This window comes from Poecilia reticulata, unplaced genomic scaffold, assembly GCF_904066995.2.
Source record: "Poecilia reticulata unplaced genomic scaffold, P_reticulata-male-v2 Scaffold_70, whole genome shotgun sequence".
In the NCBI taxonomy this organism is placed as follows: domain Eukaryota; kingdom Metazoa; phylum Chordata; class Actinopteri; order Cyprinodontiformes; family Poeciliidae; genus Poecilia; species Poecilia reticulata.
Window position 1 is genome coordinate 1,719 of NW_027675168.1, and position 14,649 is coordinate 16,367.

At 40.7% G+C, this 14,649-nt stretch overlaps 1 long non-coding RNA gene across 1 annotated transcript; it reads right to left on the reverse strand.

Moving 5' to 3' along the window:
- Positions 1-8,394: 8,394 nt before the first annotated feature.
- Positions 8,395-10,092, reverse strand: LOC145550520 (uncharacterized). Its single transcript, XR_014086409.1, has 3 exons — positions 9,564-10,092; positions 8,958-9,072; positions 8,395-8,863 (listed from the first exon to the last, which is right to left on the reverse strand). It is a non-coding gene; the product is annotated as an uncharacterized LOC145550520 (long non-coding RNA).
- Positions 10,093-14,649: the final 4,557 nt, after the last annotated feature.

Consider the following 14,649-nt stretch of genomic DNA (forward strand, 5'->3'; position numbering starts at 1 on the left):
ATTGGCACCAAACTGGATACGTTTGACCTGTGCTCAATGCTAAAGAGCCCAAGGTTTGAATTGTGATTTACTTACAGCGCCCCCTAGTATCCCATCATCAATATCTCCTCTCTACATCGACCGATCTGCACCAATTTGTGGTGTGTCTCAGGGAACCATGCCGAAGTAACGGTGCGAACTGCCTGGCGGAGGCGCGCCTCAACTGTGCGAAGGTACGCGGTGGCAGGCGGGCGGCGGTGCTGGGTCCCCGCGGTGGCTATAGGCCGGAGCGGCGCTTGGGCCTGGCTCGCGGGCTTTGGAGGCTCGCGGAGCTTTAATTATTTTATTACTATTCGCCCAAATGAATTGGCTTTTTGGGGCTTTATCATATTCAAAAACTCACCAAACTTGGCGGGCGCATAGAGCCGTGTGAAATTTACGTATTTAAGGTCCTTCGCAAAATCGCACAAGAAACGGCTCAAGGGCGCCCCCTAGCAACTTTCAAAAGACCCTTTCCTATTCACTTACTTATCGTAGAGACTTGAAATTTGGTACAGTGTAGAGCTCCCAAGACACTCTGAATTTACAATTAATGTCATAGTGCAAGTATCCAGGAAGTCGGCCATTTTGGATTGAAGTTCCGATTTTGACCCATTTTGCCGTTTACACACGTCGCATTTGATCGAACTCCTCCTAGGGATTTCGATCGATCGGCTTCAAACTCGGTAGATTGTTCATAAGGCATGGCCGATTCAAAGTTATCAAATTCGTGAGTTTTCGAGCATGCTGAAGGGGTCGTACCAGGGGTCAAAGTTCACCGACTCACCAGAATGTAATAAACTGTTATATCTCTTACAAATAAACTCACAGAGCCACCAAACTTCTGTGTGTGATCACCTTTGGATGACCTACGACACCCAGTTGTGAAATTTTGAGATTACCTAAGCCACGCCCCTTAGAACAGGAAGTGTCATGTTTTACTGCGAACGTTCACTATCTGACCCTTTACCTAATCAACATGAAACTGTGTCCACAGACAGAAGACATGTTGGTGTGTCAGGGTGTCCAACCCCGTTTGGTTTGGATGCAGCAGGTGGGCGTGGCGGCGTGGCGAAGTGACCTTTAACGCCGTCTCCTTACGTTTGGCCTTGAATTCCACAGTTTAAGCCCAGCTCACCAAACTCACTAGTTTGATCCTTGTGGGCCCCTCGACAGGAATCCAGTGTGATTTTTGTGGGCGTGGCCTAATGTCTCAACAGCGCCCCTTGAAATTTTAAATAATCAGCCCAAGCCATTCTTTAACCTAGAATTATGAAACTTGGTACAATTGTGTATCTTTTCAGGACCTACAAAAAAGTCTCTTGGACCATGGTCCAAACCCAACAGGACGTCGGCCATTTTGGATTAAATTCGCCATTTGCTGTTTTTCAGAGACGTCATATTTGATCGAACTCCTCCTACAGCGTTTGAGATACAGACTTCAAACTCAGTCAGCAGAGAGTTCAGACGTTAAAGGTCTAAAGTTATCACAGGAAATTTTGTATGTCAAAGCATGTGGGCGTGGCTAAGTGCTAAACTTTGACTATTCGCCATAAAACATCAAAGTGACATAACTTCACATAAAGGTACAGCTGCTTCAGACTTCCTATGTCTCATACTGACCAACCTCATTACATTCTCATGGTCAGATGATACGTAACCTTAGCTCCGCCCACTTTTGAGAGGAATTCAGCTGTTTTTTCTACTGTATGTCTTATTTTTACTGAGTAATACATATGGAATTAATCTTCTACCACCTGACATAATATGACCTGATGATGAACTGTGAGGATGAACTCTGACTCATGGGGGCGTGGCCAACTGTCTGTCCTTCGCCATATGCATACAACTGTCTCTGAATCACACACGCATCTTCCGATTGGCACCAAACTGGATACGTTTGACCTGTGCTCAATGCTAAAGAGCCCAACGGGTTTGAATTGTGATTTTACTCTACAGCGCCCCCTAGATTATCCCATCATCAATATCTCCTCTCTACATCGACCGATCTGCACAAATTTGTGGTGTGTCCTCAGGGAACCATGCCGAAGTGAACGGTGCGAACTGCCTGGCGGAGGCGCGCCTCAACTGTGCGAAAGGGTACGCGGTGGCAGGCGGGCGGCGGTGCTGGGTCCCCGCGGTGGCTATAGGCCGGAGCGGCGCTTGGCTGCTCGGGCCGCTTGAGGCTCCGCGGAGCTTTAATTATTATTATTATTCTTCCGCCAAATGAATTGGCTTTTTGGGGGCTTTATCATATTCAAAAACTCACCAAACTTGGCGGCCGCATAGAGCCCGGTGAAAATTTACGTATTTTAAGGGCCTCGCAAAAATCGCAGAAGAAACGGCTCAAGGGCGCCCCCTAGAAACTTTCAAAAGACCCTTTTCTATTCACTTACTTTATCGTAGAGACTTGAAATTCGGTACACTTGTAGAGCTCCCCAAGACACTCTGAATTTACAATTAATGTCATAGTGCATTTCCAGGAAGTCGGCCATTTTGGATTGAAGTTCCGATTTTGAGCCCATTTTGGCCGTTTACAGACGTCGCATTTGATCGAACTCCTCCTAGGGATTTCGATCGATCGGCTTCAAACTCGGTCAGATTGTTCATAAGGCATGGCCGATTCAAAGTTATCAAATTCGTGAGTTTTCGAGCATGCTGAAGGGGTCGTACCAGGGGTCAAAGTTCACCGACTCACCAGAATGTAATAAACTGTTATATCTCTTACAATAAACTACAGAGCCACCAACTTTCGTGTGTGAACACCTTTGGATGACCTATGACACCCAGTTGTGAAATTTTGAGATTACCTAAGCCACGCCCCCTTAGAACAGGAAGTGTCATGTTTTACTGCGAACGTTCACTATCTGACCCCTTTGACCTAATCAACATGAAACTGTCCACAGACAGAAGAATGTTGGTGTGTGAGGGTGTCCAACCCCGTTTGTTTGGATGCAGCAGGTGGGCGTGGCTGCGTGGCGAAGTGACCTTTAACGCCGTCTCCTTACGTTTGGCCTTGAATTCCACATTTAAAGCCCAGCTGCACCAAACTCACTAGGTTTCATCCTTGTGGGCCCCTCGACAGGAATCCAGTGTAATTTTTTGTGGGCGTGGCCTAATGTCTCAACAGCGCCCCCTGGAAGATTTAAATAATCAGCCCCAAGCCATTCTTTAACCTAGAATTATGAAACTTGATACACTTGTGTATATTGTCAGACCTACAAAAAAGTCTTGAGCCATGGTCCAAACCAACAGGAAGTCGGCCATTTTGGATCAAACCGCCATTTGCTGTTTTTCAAGACGTCATATTTATCGAACTCCTCCTACAGCGTTTGAGATACAGACTTCAAACTCAGTGAGAGAGAGTTCAGACATTAAAGGTCTAAAGTTATCACAGGAATTTTTGTATGTCAAAGCATGTGGCGTGGCTAAGTGCAAACTTTGACTATTCGCCATAAAACATCAAAGTGACATAACTTCAACATATAAGGTGACAGCTGCTTCAGACTTCCTATGTCTCACTACTGACCAACCCTCATTACATTCTCATGGTCAGATGATGACGTAACCTTAGCTCCGCCACTTTTGACAGGAAGTCACCTGTTTTTTCTACTGTATGTTTATTTTTACTGAGTAATACATATGGAATTAATCTTCTACCACCTGACATTATATGACCTGATCATAACTGTGATGATGAACTCTGATCTGGGGCGTGGCCAACTGGCTGTCCTTCGCCATATGCATAAAATTGTCTCTGAATCAAACACGCATTTCCGATTGGCACCAAACTGGATACGTTTGACCTGTGCTCAATGCTAAAGAGCCCAATGGCTTTGAATTGTGATTTTACTCTGCAGCGCCCCCTAGGTTATCCCATCACCAATATCTCCTCTCTACATCGACCGATCTGCACAAAATTTGTGGTGTGTCGCCAGGGAACCATGCCGAACTAAACGGTGCGAACTGAATTTCGGACGCACGCATCAACTGTGCAAAAGGGTACGCGGTGCAAGGCGAGCGGCGGTGCTGGGTCCTCCGCGGTGGCTATAGGCCGGAGCGGCGCTTGGCTGCTCGGGCCGCTTGAGGCTCCGCGGAGCTTTAATTAGGCCCGAGCAGCTAAGCGCTGCGAAGGCCTATTGTAATCGAGCTGTTTATTATTATTATTATTATTATTACGATTCTGCCCCCCAAATGAATTGGCTTTTTGGGGGCTTTATCATATTCAAAAACTCACCAAACTTGGCGGGCGCATAGAGCCCGTGTGAAATTTACGTATTTTAAGGTCCTCACAAAATTTGCACAAGAAACGGCTCAAGGGCGCCCCCTAGAATCTTTCAAAAGACCCTTTCCTATTCACTTACTTTATCGTAGAGACTTGAAATTTGGTACAGTTGTAGAGCTCCCCAAGACACTCTGAATTTACAATTAATGTCATAGTGCAACTATCCAGGAAGTCGGCCATTTTGGATTGAATTCCGATTTTGACCCATTTTGGCCGTTTACAGACGTCGCATTTGATCAACTCCTCCTAGGAATTTCGATCGATCGGCTTCAAACTCGGTGAGATTGTTCATAAGGCATGGCCGATTCAAAGTTATCAAATTCGTGAGTTTTCGAGCATGCTGAAGGGGTCGTACCAGGGGTCAAAGTTCACCGACTCACCAGAATGTAATAAACTGTTATATCTCTTACAAATAAACTCACAGAGCCACCAAACTTTCTGTGTGTGATCACCTTTGGATGACCTACGACACCCAGTTGTGAAATTTTGAGATTCCCTAAGCCACGCCCCCTTAGAACAGGAAGTGTCATGTTTTACTGCGAACATTCACTATCTGAAACCTTTAACCTAATCAACATGAAACTGTGTCCACAGACAGAAGACATGTTGGTGTGTCAGGGAGTCCAACCCCGTTTGGTTTGGATGCAGCAGGTGGGCGTGGCGGCGTGGCGAAGTGACCTTTAACGCCGTCTCCTTACGTTTGGCCTTGAATTCCACAGTTTAAAGCCCAGCTGCACCAAACTCACTAGGTTTGATCCTTGTGGGCCCCTCGACAGGAATCCAGTGTGATTTTTTGTGGGCGTGGCCTAATGTCTCAACAGCGCCCCCTTGAAGATTTTAAATAATCAGCCCCAAGCCATTCTTTAACCTAGAATTATGAAACTTGGTACACTTGTGTATCTTGTCTGGACCTACAAAAAAGTCTCTTGGAGCCATGGTCCAAACCCAACAGAAATTCGGCCATTTTGGATTAAATTCGCCATTTGCTGTTTTCACAGACGTCATATTCGATCGAACTCCTCCTAAAGCGTTTCAGATACAGACTTCAAACTCAGTGAGCAGAGAGTTCAGACATTAAAGGTCTAAAGTTATCACAGGAATTTTTGTATGTCAAAGCATGTGGGCGTGGCTAAGTGCCAAACTTTGACTATTCGCCATAAAACATCAAAGTGAAATAACTTCCACATACAAGGTCACAGCTGCTTCAGACTTCCTATGTCTCAGTACTGACCAACCCTCATTACATTCTCATGGTCAGATGATGACGCATCCTTAGCTCCACCCACTTTTGACTGGAAGTTACCTGTTTTTCTACTGTATGTCTTATTTTTACTGAGTAATACATATGGAATTAATCTTCTAACACCTGACATTATATGACCTGATGAGGAACTGTGATGATGAACTCTGACTCATGGGGGCGTGGCCAACTGGCTGTCCTTCGCCATATGCATAAAATTGTCTCTGAATCAAACACTCATCTTCCGATTGGCAACAAACTGGACACGTTTGACCTGTGTTCAATGCTTAACAGCCCAAGAGGTTTGAATGGTGATTTTACTCTACAGCGCCCCCTACATTATCCCATCAACAATATCTCCTCTCTACATCGACTGATCTGCACCAAATTTGTGGTGTGTCCTAAGGGAACCATGCTGAAGTGAACGGTGTGAACTGCCTGGCGGACGCGTGCCTCAACTGTGCGAAAGGGTACGCGGTGGCAGGCGGGCGGCGGTGCTGGATCCCGCGGTGGCTATAGGCCGGAGCGGCGCTTGGCTGCTCGGGCCGCTTGAGGCTCCGCGGAGCTTTAATTATTATTATTATTCTTCTTCCGTAAAGTAAATTGGCTTTTTGGGGGCTTTATCATATTCAAAAACTCACCAAACATGGCGGGCCCATAGAGACTGGTGAAATTTACGTATTTTAAAGTCATCGCAAAAATCGCACAAGAAACTGCTCAAGGGCGCCCCCTAGCAACTTTCAAAAAACCCTTTCCTATTCACTGACTTTATCGTAGAGACTTGAAATTCGTACAGTTGTAGAGCTCCCCAAGACCCTCAGAATTTACAATTAATGTCATAGTGCAACTGTCCTAGGAAGTCGGCCATTTTGGATTGAATTTCCGATTTTGAGCCCATTTTGGCCGTTTACACGCGTCGCATTTGATCGAACTCCTCCTAGGGATTTCGATCGATCGGCTTCAAACTCGGTCAGATTGTTCATAAGGCATGGCCATTCAAAGTTATCAAATTCGTGAGTTTTCGAGCATGCTGAAGGGGTCGTACCAGGGGTCAAACTTCACCGACTCACCACAAATAATAAACTGTTAGATCTCCTACAAAAAAACTCACAGAGCCACCACACTTTCTGTGTGTGAACACCTTTGGATGACCTACAACACCCAGTTGTGAATTATGATATTACCTAAGCCACGCCCCTTAGAACAGGAAGTGTCATGTTTTACTGCGAACGTTCACTATCTGACCCCTTTCACCTAATCAACATGAAACACTGTCGACAGACAGAAGACATGTTGGTGTGTCAGGGTGTCCAACCCCGTTTGGTTTGGATGCAGCAGGTGGGCATGGCGGCGTGGCGAAATGACCTTTAACGCCGTCTCCTTACGTTTGGCCTTGAATTCCTGTTTAAAGCCCAGTTGCACCAAACTCACTAGGTTTGATCCTTGTTGGCCCCTCGACAGGAATCCAGTGTAATTTTTTGTGGGCGTGGCCTAGTGTCTCAACAGCGCCCACTTGAAGATTTTAAATAATCAGCCCCAAGCCATTCTTTAACCTAGAATTATGAAACTTGGTACACTTGTGTATATTGTCAAGACCTACAACAAAGTCTCTTGGAGCCTGTTGAGGAATATAATTATGTTAAGTTGTGTTAATTCACATTAAGATATGTTTTACTGAAAAGGAATGTGTTATGTTGTGCTGGTTCAACACCAAATAAGGTGTTGTACGAGACATCCTAGCAGGCAAGGGACTCAGCCAGAGTCTCTGTTTGGACAGATAAGAACTAACAATCTGACTAATGGTCCTCTGAGGGAGCAGATTTAACTTCCACGAGGTCAGCCCAGAATTCTCGGAACTTCCAACACACACTCAATGTAAAACAGAGCCAGAAGCAAGATTCAGAACGCTATTGGTCAGATGGTTTCCAATACACAACAGCAGACTGAAAGCGGTATAAATGCTCAAGCCAGAAGCAGAAGACAAGACATTTTGGATTCTGAGACGATGAAATGAGATGATGAAAATGTAATATGTGATTCCGCAGATGTGCATTAAATGTCTTCCTGGTTGTCAGTGAGCCGGAGAGAATGGAGTTTGTGCACTGCAAAAAGTCCTCTTTCAAAACAAGAAAAAAAGTACAAAAATAAGGTACAATTTTCTTAAAATAAGAAAAATTATCTGCCAACAGAACAAGAAAATTTATCTTGTCAAGATTTTCTAAAACAAGAAAAAATATCTAACCAAGATAAACCTACAATATCTTAAAATTAGTGTATTTTTACTTAAAACAAGCCAATTTACTTATACGAGTAAGATATATTATCTTAATTTAAGAAAATTATCTCAAGTAAAGAAAATGTTACTTGACACTGAATTTCTTGAAATAGCGTAAATTTTCTTATTTGAAGAAAATGTTCTATGTATTAAGAAATAAATCTCATATATTCTATTTGTATTAGTAAAATTGGCTTGTTTTAAGTACAAATACACTAATTTTAAGATATTGTAAGTTTATCTTGGTTAGATATTTTTTCTTGTTTTAGAAATCTTGACGAGATAAATTTTCTGTTCTGTTGGCAGATAATTTTTCTTTTTTTAAGAAAATTGTACCTTATTTTTGTACTTCTTTTTCTTGTTTTTGAAAGGGGACTTTTTGCAGTGATATACCTAAATCTAGTTTATTTTTATTGTTGCATAGGATTAAAATATATATTCTATCATAACTTTACTCAAGGTTCTTATGCTAAGACAAAAATCCAAAAATTGATCCTGTGAATACTGGAACAAGAGATGTTATTGGCTTGCTGAAATGAAGACATGAGTTCAATTACTAAAGTAATATTTATTACGTTTAAGTTTCACATAAGCACAATAAAACATGACTACTGGTCAGAATAAAGTCTGGATGGGCATCTGATTCTGAAACAATCCTGTAAAATGACAGAACAATGAAGATCTGACACATCTGCCGCACTCATAAGATGCCCTAAGAGTCAAGCAAACCAAATTGTCCAAAGCAAAAAAAAATCTTGGGATTAGATGTCAACAATAGGAGCTTCCTCCGCAATGAACTTCTTCCAATAAGCCATAGCCTTTTATATGTGGAAGTCTTGCCTCAGTTACAGACGGCGTTCTCAAGACATCTGTCAGCAGCACAGAGAGGAGTGGCCACACACACGGATGCTGAAAGGTGTAGTAGCTGTGATGTCCTCCTTTCAGAAGATCAGGGCAGGCATGGTTCCAATGGCCAGTAGAAAGTTGGTTTCACGATCACCACAGAGCTGAAAAGTGGTCTTGTTTGAAGTTGTTGGGTCATCTGCTAATTGGAGCACAGACAGAAAAACAATCACAAAACAAACCATGTTTTAGGGACTAATCAGTGTAATGATGAATCAGTATCATAAATTTCTTACCTTGAGAATGTGAAGGATGCCGTCACTTGCATTTCCCAAAGTTTCTTGTAGATGGTGCAATACGTGATTGACGATGTGTCTGGCATAGGCTTCACCATGGCAACAGTTTGGTTTACTTGAAAAATAAAACAAGTCTTATTTTAGTTCATGTGCTCAATTACAATATTACATGAATTCAAGATGGCAAGAAAGTTATTTTAATTAAATCAAACAAGGACTACTTAAATTCACTAATTAAAAATAGTGTTTAAAATATCCTGGTAACAGTGTGGAATATCTAACCTTGTAGACTCAATGCATTTAAGTTTTTAAATTACAGCACATAAAACACCCTCAAAGTTAGTGAAATACTAGGCGGAATTGCCCTTTAACCATTTCCCGAATGAGAAGCTAAATGATAAGCCACCTTAGCTATGTTAAAAAACGGAAGCTACCAAGAACTCGTGTCGATATTATTTTTAAGCCACAGCTATTGTGGTTAATAACTGTTCAAAGCTCATATTATAAGAGCAGCTCTTTAACCGCGGATGAAAATTGGCATATCACGAGACATGCTAACTAGCTTCAGTTAGCTTATCTTAGAAAGACAGACAACTTTAAACTTACCTCTGAGTACAGCAGCTGTAGGGTCTATACACGTAAAAAAGTCCTCCATCTTCATTCATGTCCAACCGAGATTAGAGAATTTGCCAAAAGAAAATCTTATAAAAGTACAGTAGATAAAAGCTTAGTTAGGCTGTTACAACTGAATTAACGGTTAATCAGGGCAGTTAAATGATCTCTGGCGTTGCCGTTAGTGATGTGCGGATTGATACTGAAATATCGATTCTTTCGATACCAGAACTTAATTCTTTAAAATCTATTTTCAGATCCAAGGATCAATACTTTCAACACTTTAGTAATTTGAGATAATGTAGATTAACAAGAGCAAGTTAGAAAGTAACAAAATTATTGAGATCTTGCCTAAATGAAACGTTGTTAATGGGAACTACTTTTTCTTCCGCCTGGTAAGTATGTAATGTGTAAGGACGTAATGCCCAAGCGCAGCGTGCTGCTGACGCTCACTCACTCAGAAATGAACATGTTGACAGATTATAAAAAAAAGTGACACGGAGCTATTTCAGCTGCCATTTTATAGTAGTTTTAATAATTAAACAATGATGTACACTGCTAAAAAAAAATAAAGGGAACACTGTTCCCTTTATTTTTTTGAGCAGTCTATTTAGTAGGGTTATTACTTTACTAATTTTGTTTTTTTTAGTTTGCAACTCCATTTTCACATGTTTTGTATATTTCTGCTGAGTTAAAATAGCTTATAGTAAACAAGATTGTTGTCTCAATACTTCTGAGTTTAAAATGAGTGCATCAGAGTACATTGTGTTCTTTTTATGAAGGCAAGATATGGATTACATTTATTTTTTATTTAATTAAGAAACAAACTAACTGTCTTTGCACAAAGTATGGGATCTATTGCCAATACCAGCTTACATTTTACTTGGTATTGGATTCGAAAGAAAATTTATTGTTTCGAACATAAATACTATCTCACTGCCACTTTAGGCGCTTTCCCGTTTGGATTGTATGATGTCATAAAAGGGGTTACAAACATGATGAATAAAATATTGTTCAAACTAATATTAGTAACTTATAAAGTAAGAATTTGAAATATAAACCAAAAGTTAAAATATTTATCATGACATTGAGCTAATCAATATTGTTGATTCTAATCTCATTGTGTGGAATACCAGCCATTTCAAATCACACATCAATAGAAATTTCATGACATGTCAGTAAAAGGTCCCACATCTTGCATCAAGAAGATCACTTTAAGGTCCACAGCAGATGGAAACATGCCAAGAATTATCTTGATATATAAACTGATATTGTCTCTGAAATTGTTGTGTTAAATGTCAACCGTTTAAATATTAAATTTTAATTTCCAGTACACTCTGCCAACTTATATAAGAATATAAGTTCATGTTTTTTGTTTTTTTTTCATTGACAATAACACAAAGGATTCCATTTGGACATAGTCTGTTTTAATTATCTGAAGACATTTCATTAAGTATGTGATTTCGCTTTCTGTGCTTGAAATAAGAAATTTTTACTTATATAAAATAAGTTCTAGACTTGAAGTTTGATAGGTAAATATTGATATTGTAGATTCTAGCACATATTTACTCATAATAAGTAATATTTTCTTAATATTAAGCTTTTATATCTTACTGAGATAATTAAGTACAAAAACACTTAAAATAAGAAAAATATTCTAACATAAATCCCTCTTGGTGAGAAAAATTATCTTGTCAGAAAGAAAACAAGAAAAATCTCCTTAATTTAAGATATTTAATCTTACTAAGATTTTAGTTTTTGCAGTGTGTATCGTCTCTTAATTCATGAGTTTAGCACCTTTGAATTCCTCCAAAAGTGGTGACACCCGACGTGCCGATTGAGCCGATTCAAGTTAAGGAGGATGGAAGGTGACTCTTCGGACTGGCTGCAGAACAGAACCGCGGGCCCAGACACAAAAAGAGGTGAGAATTTATCTCTTATCTCTTACTTATTAAATTGTAGAGCGGTTTCCTGTCTGCTGCCGGTTTGAAGAGCTAAAAAAAAAGAAATGAAGTTCTTTCCTGCTCATTGACAAACAGAACCTTGCGCAAGGTGGGGTTGTCACAAAACGTTAGACTCATAGGTATCTAGTACATTTTGGAAACACAGACAACCTAAAAAATAAGCACCTTAGTCAGTCTGGCACCGCCCGTTTGGCGATGGTAACATTTAGGAATTTTATTCCGCGTTATAAGTTACCACATATCAGCAAGCCTGGTGTAGCTCTTCTGAGCAGGCACTTTCGCGAGCTGACTAATTAATAATATATCACGATTTGTTAGATACGGCAGGAGGCCGTGAGTTAATAGTATGGCAAGAAGCCATGAGTTCAAAAGTACGGCAAGAGGCCGTGAGTTTAATATTAAGCCAGCTGAATCTGCGAAGAGAGATTGGGATCTCTGTGAAAAGCGCTATAGAAATAATAAGAGGCCAGGAGGGACGTTTGTTCTGCTGCGTGAAAGCCATCGTGTCTCTCGGGAGAGGGAGACGGTGAGTTTTCCGTAGCGGAGAAGCGTGTGTGTTTTTTTTTCCCTCCATGGAGTGACAAAAGCCTATTTTCCATTCATGACAGAGCAAAAGCCGTTTGGTGGAAGAGAAGCCGTAAAATCCTCCATGTAAGAATGAGTAGGCCTGAAGTTGAAAAATGAGAACTGAGAAGTTCAAGTGAATAAAATGGAGTTTTTTACAGATTATTTTGTGAGTTAAACTGCAGTGATTGTTCTTTAATTTTTGTTTGAGATTTTGGTGAGGAGTTAAAGTATTTCTGTTAGCTAACTTAAGTTCTAATCTAATTAAATGTGTGCACACAAAAATTGGACAGTGGCTGGATCACAAGCAAACTACATTTTATATACCTTTCATAAACGAGCATGCTAACAAATTGAGCTCATATTAACTAGTTCCTCGGGGAAGAATGGAAGGAAGGGAGAAATAAAAATAATAAATAAATGAATAAATAAATGAATAAATGGCCTAAGCTGCAGTGAAATCTGAGATCTCTGAGTTAGCTCAAATAAACAAAACTTGAAGTAATTATTTAATCAATTGTTCAAAAAGGAAAAATTTTCAATAATGTACACATACAAATTAGGGAATGAATTAAACTTCCATGAGACTAAATTATGTGGATGTGTGTGAGATTAGGCCTATGTGAATGATGTGGATATGTGTGTGATGGGTGTATATTGAATATATGTATGAAAATATGTATGTCTGGATGAGTGTTTGATGAAATGTGGCTGCATATGACGGGCAGTTTAAGTTTGCATGTTTTGACTCTAAGCACTAAGAGCTTCGCTTGACATATATCAGCAGAACAGGTTGAGTGTGTGAACGCCTGCAGTTAGTGTGTGATGCATGAATATGGTAGACATGTGCATGCTTTGGCTTGGCTGCATGAATAGCGGGTTGTGAGACTCAACTATCTCCATGAAGGGTTAACTTAAGCAAAGCATAGTTAGGACAGGCAACGCATATACAAACTAAGACAGAAATGCACTGCCTCGCTCTGTCTCCATCTCAGGAATAAAAATGAGGGAGCCTAAGAGCAGCCGACGATTGGAATTTTTGCTCGCTCTCTTGCTGGAGCGTGTGCCATAACCTTACACACACACACACACACACACACACACACACACACACACACACACACACACCCTGCCACGACCATGATTATATGTGCGAAGCAGTGGGATGAGTGTGAGCGAGATTATTTATGATATTGTTTCCATGTCGTCTGTCTAAGTGTTGATTTGTTGTCATAAGTACACACTTACACTTACAAATACAAATACCCTTACAAATATCTGTACAAACCTGTATAGTTGGTTATATTGCTGAGGTACAATTTCACTTTGACGGATCCACATGAAACTACAATTTTAAATATGTTTCAAGGCCTTTAGTCATCCACACAGGCCTGATTTCGCAGTACTCAAAAGTCCGGACTGTAGAGCAGGTTGGCAGGACACCTTTAAGATTCTGCAATTGATCATTTCAAACCTATATGAGTACTGGGTCGACAGAGTCAAATGTGTGGATCTAAATTGTTTCCTATTTCAATAATTATTATCAAGGTTTTGGGGAAAAATGGGCATAAAGCGTACGGAATGTGAAAGAATGTGTTGTATATTGAGCTGTATATTGAGCAAAGAGAATTATTTTATTTTTAAGATTTATGATCATGAGACCCAAATGTGTACATTTATATTTTCGCATTTTGGATGAGTCGAAAGTGTTGTTATGTTGAGTTAATTGTCATGTGAAAGTGTAATGTGTCTTATGAATTGTGTTTCAGTCTCTGCACCTCTACGTCACACGAGGCAACAGGCCAGCAGCTGCACACAGGACGCAGCTCAGGCAGAGAGAGAAAAGCAGAGAAAGCAAGAAGGGGGGCTTAGCTCCAGCTGCAACATGGGCGATCCAAAGAAAAACAGGGCCCTCACCTACCCATTCAGTTTGAGTGAATCGGAATATAGATTCTTAATTATAAGAAATACAATCAACAATTTAAAACAACTAACTGGCAAATGACTGTTGATTACGTAGAAATTAGTTAATGGAACAGCATACACTATTAGGAATTTGTTGCTCATGATTACCATTACTCATTTATATACACAGGAAACACAGTGAATTATTGAGGAATTGAAGGGTGGCTACTCTCAAATATGTAAGTAAGGGAAATAATACACAGAGACGTAGTTGTTGCTGCTGGGCCATAGACTGCCAAGAGATTTATTACCCCCACGGAATCAGTTTTGTCAGTTCAACACATAAAATCTTACATACCAAAAAATCTGTCCTAAGCCTCAAATTCAACAGTCTTTTTCAACCAATAGGGAAAAGGTGCTGTTTCTGCCAACAGACTCTCAGCTTGTTTTTCTACAGCGTTTGTTGGCCGACCTTTAATACGAGTCCAAATAAGGACATAAGACCTCATGATTTCAACAGACCTAGTCATCTGCTCCTTCTCAGAAGTACCAAATAGACCAATTTGTTGATGCTATCCGTCGAGACCGCATTCCTTCCATCTGTGCACTTTGTGCACGGTTGGAGGGAAGGGGGTTAGGTCAGTTTG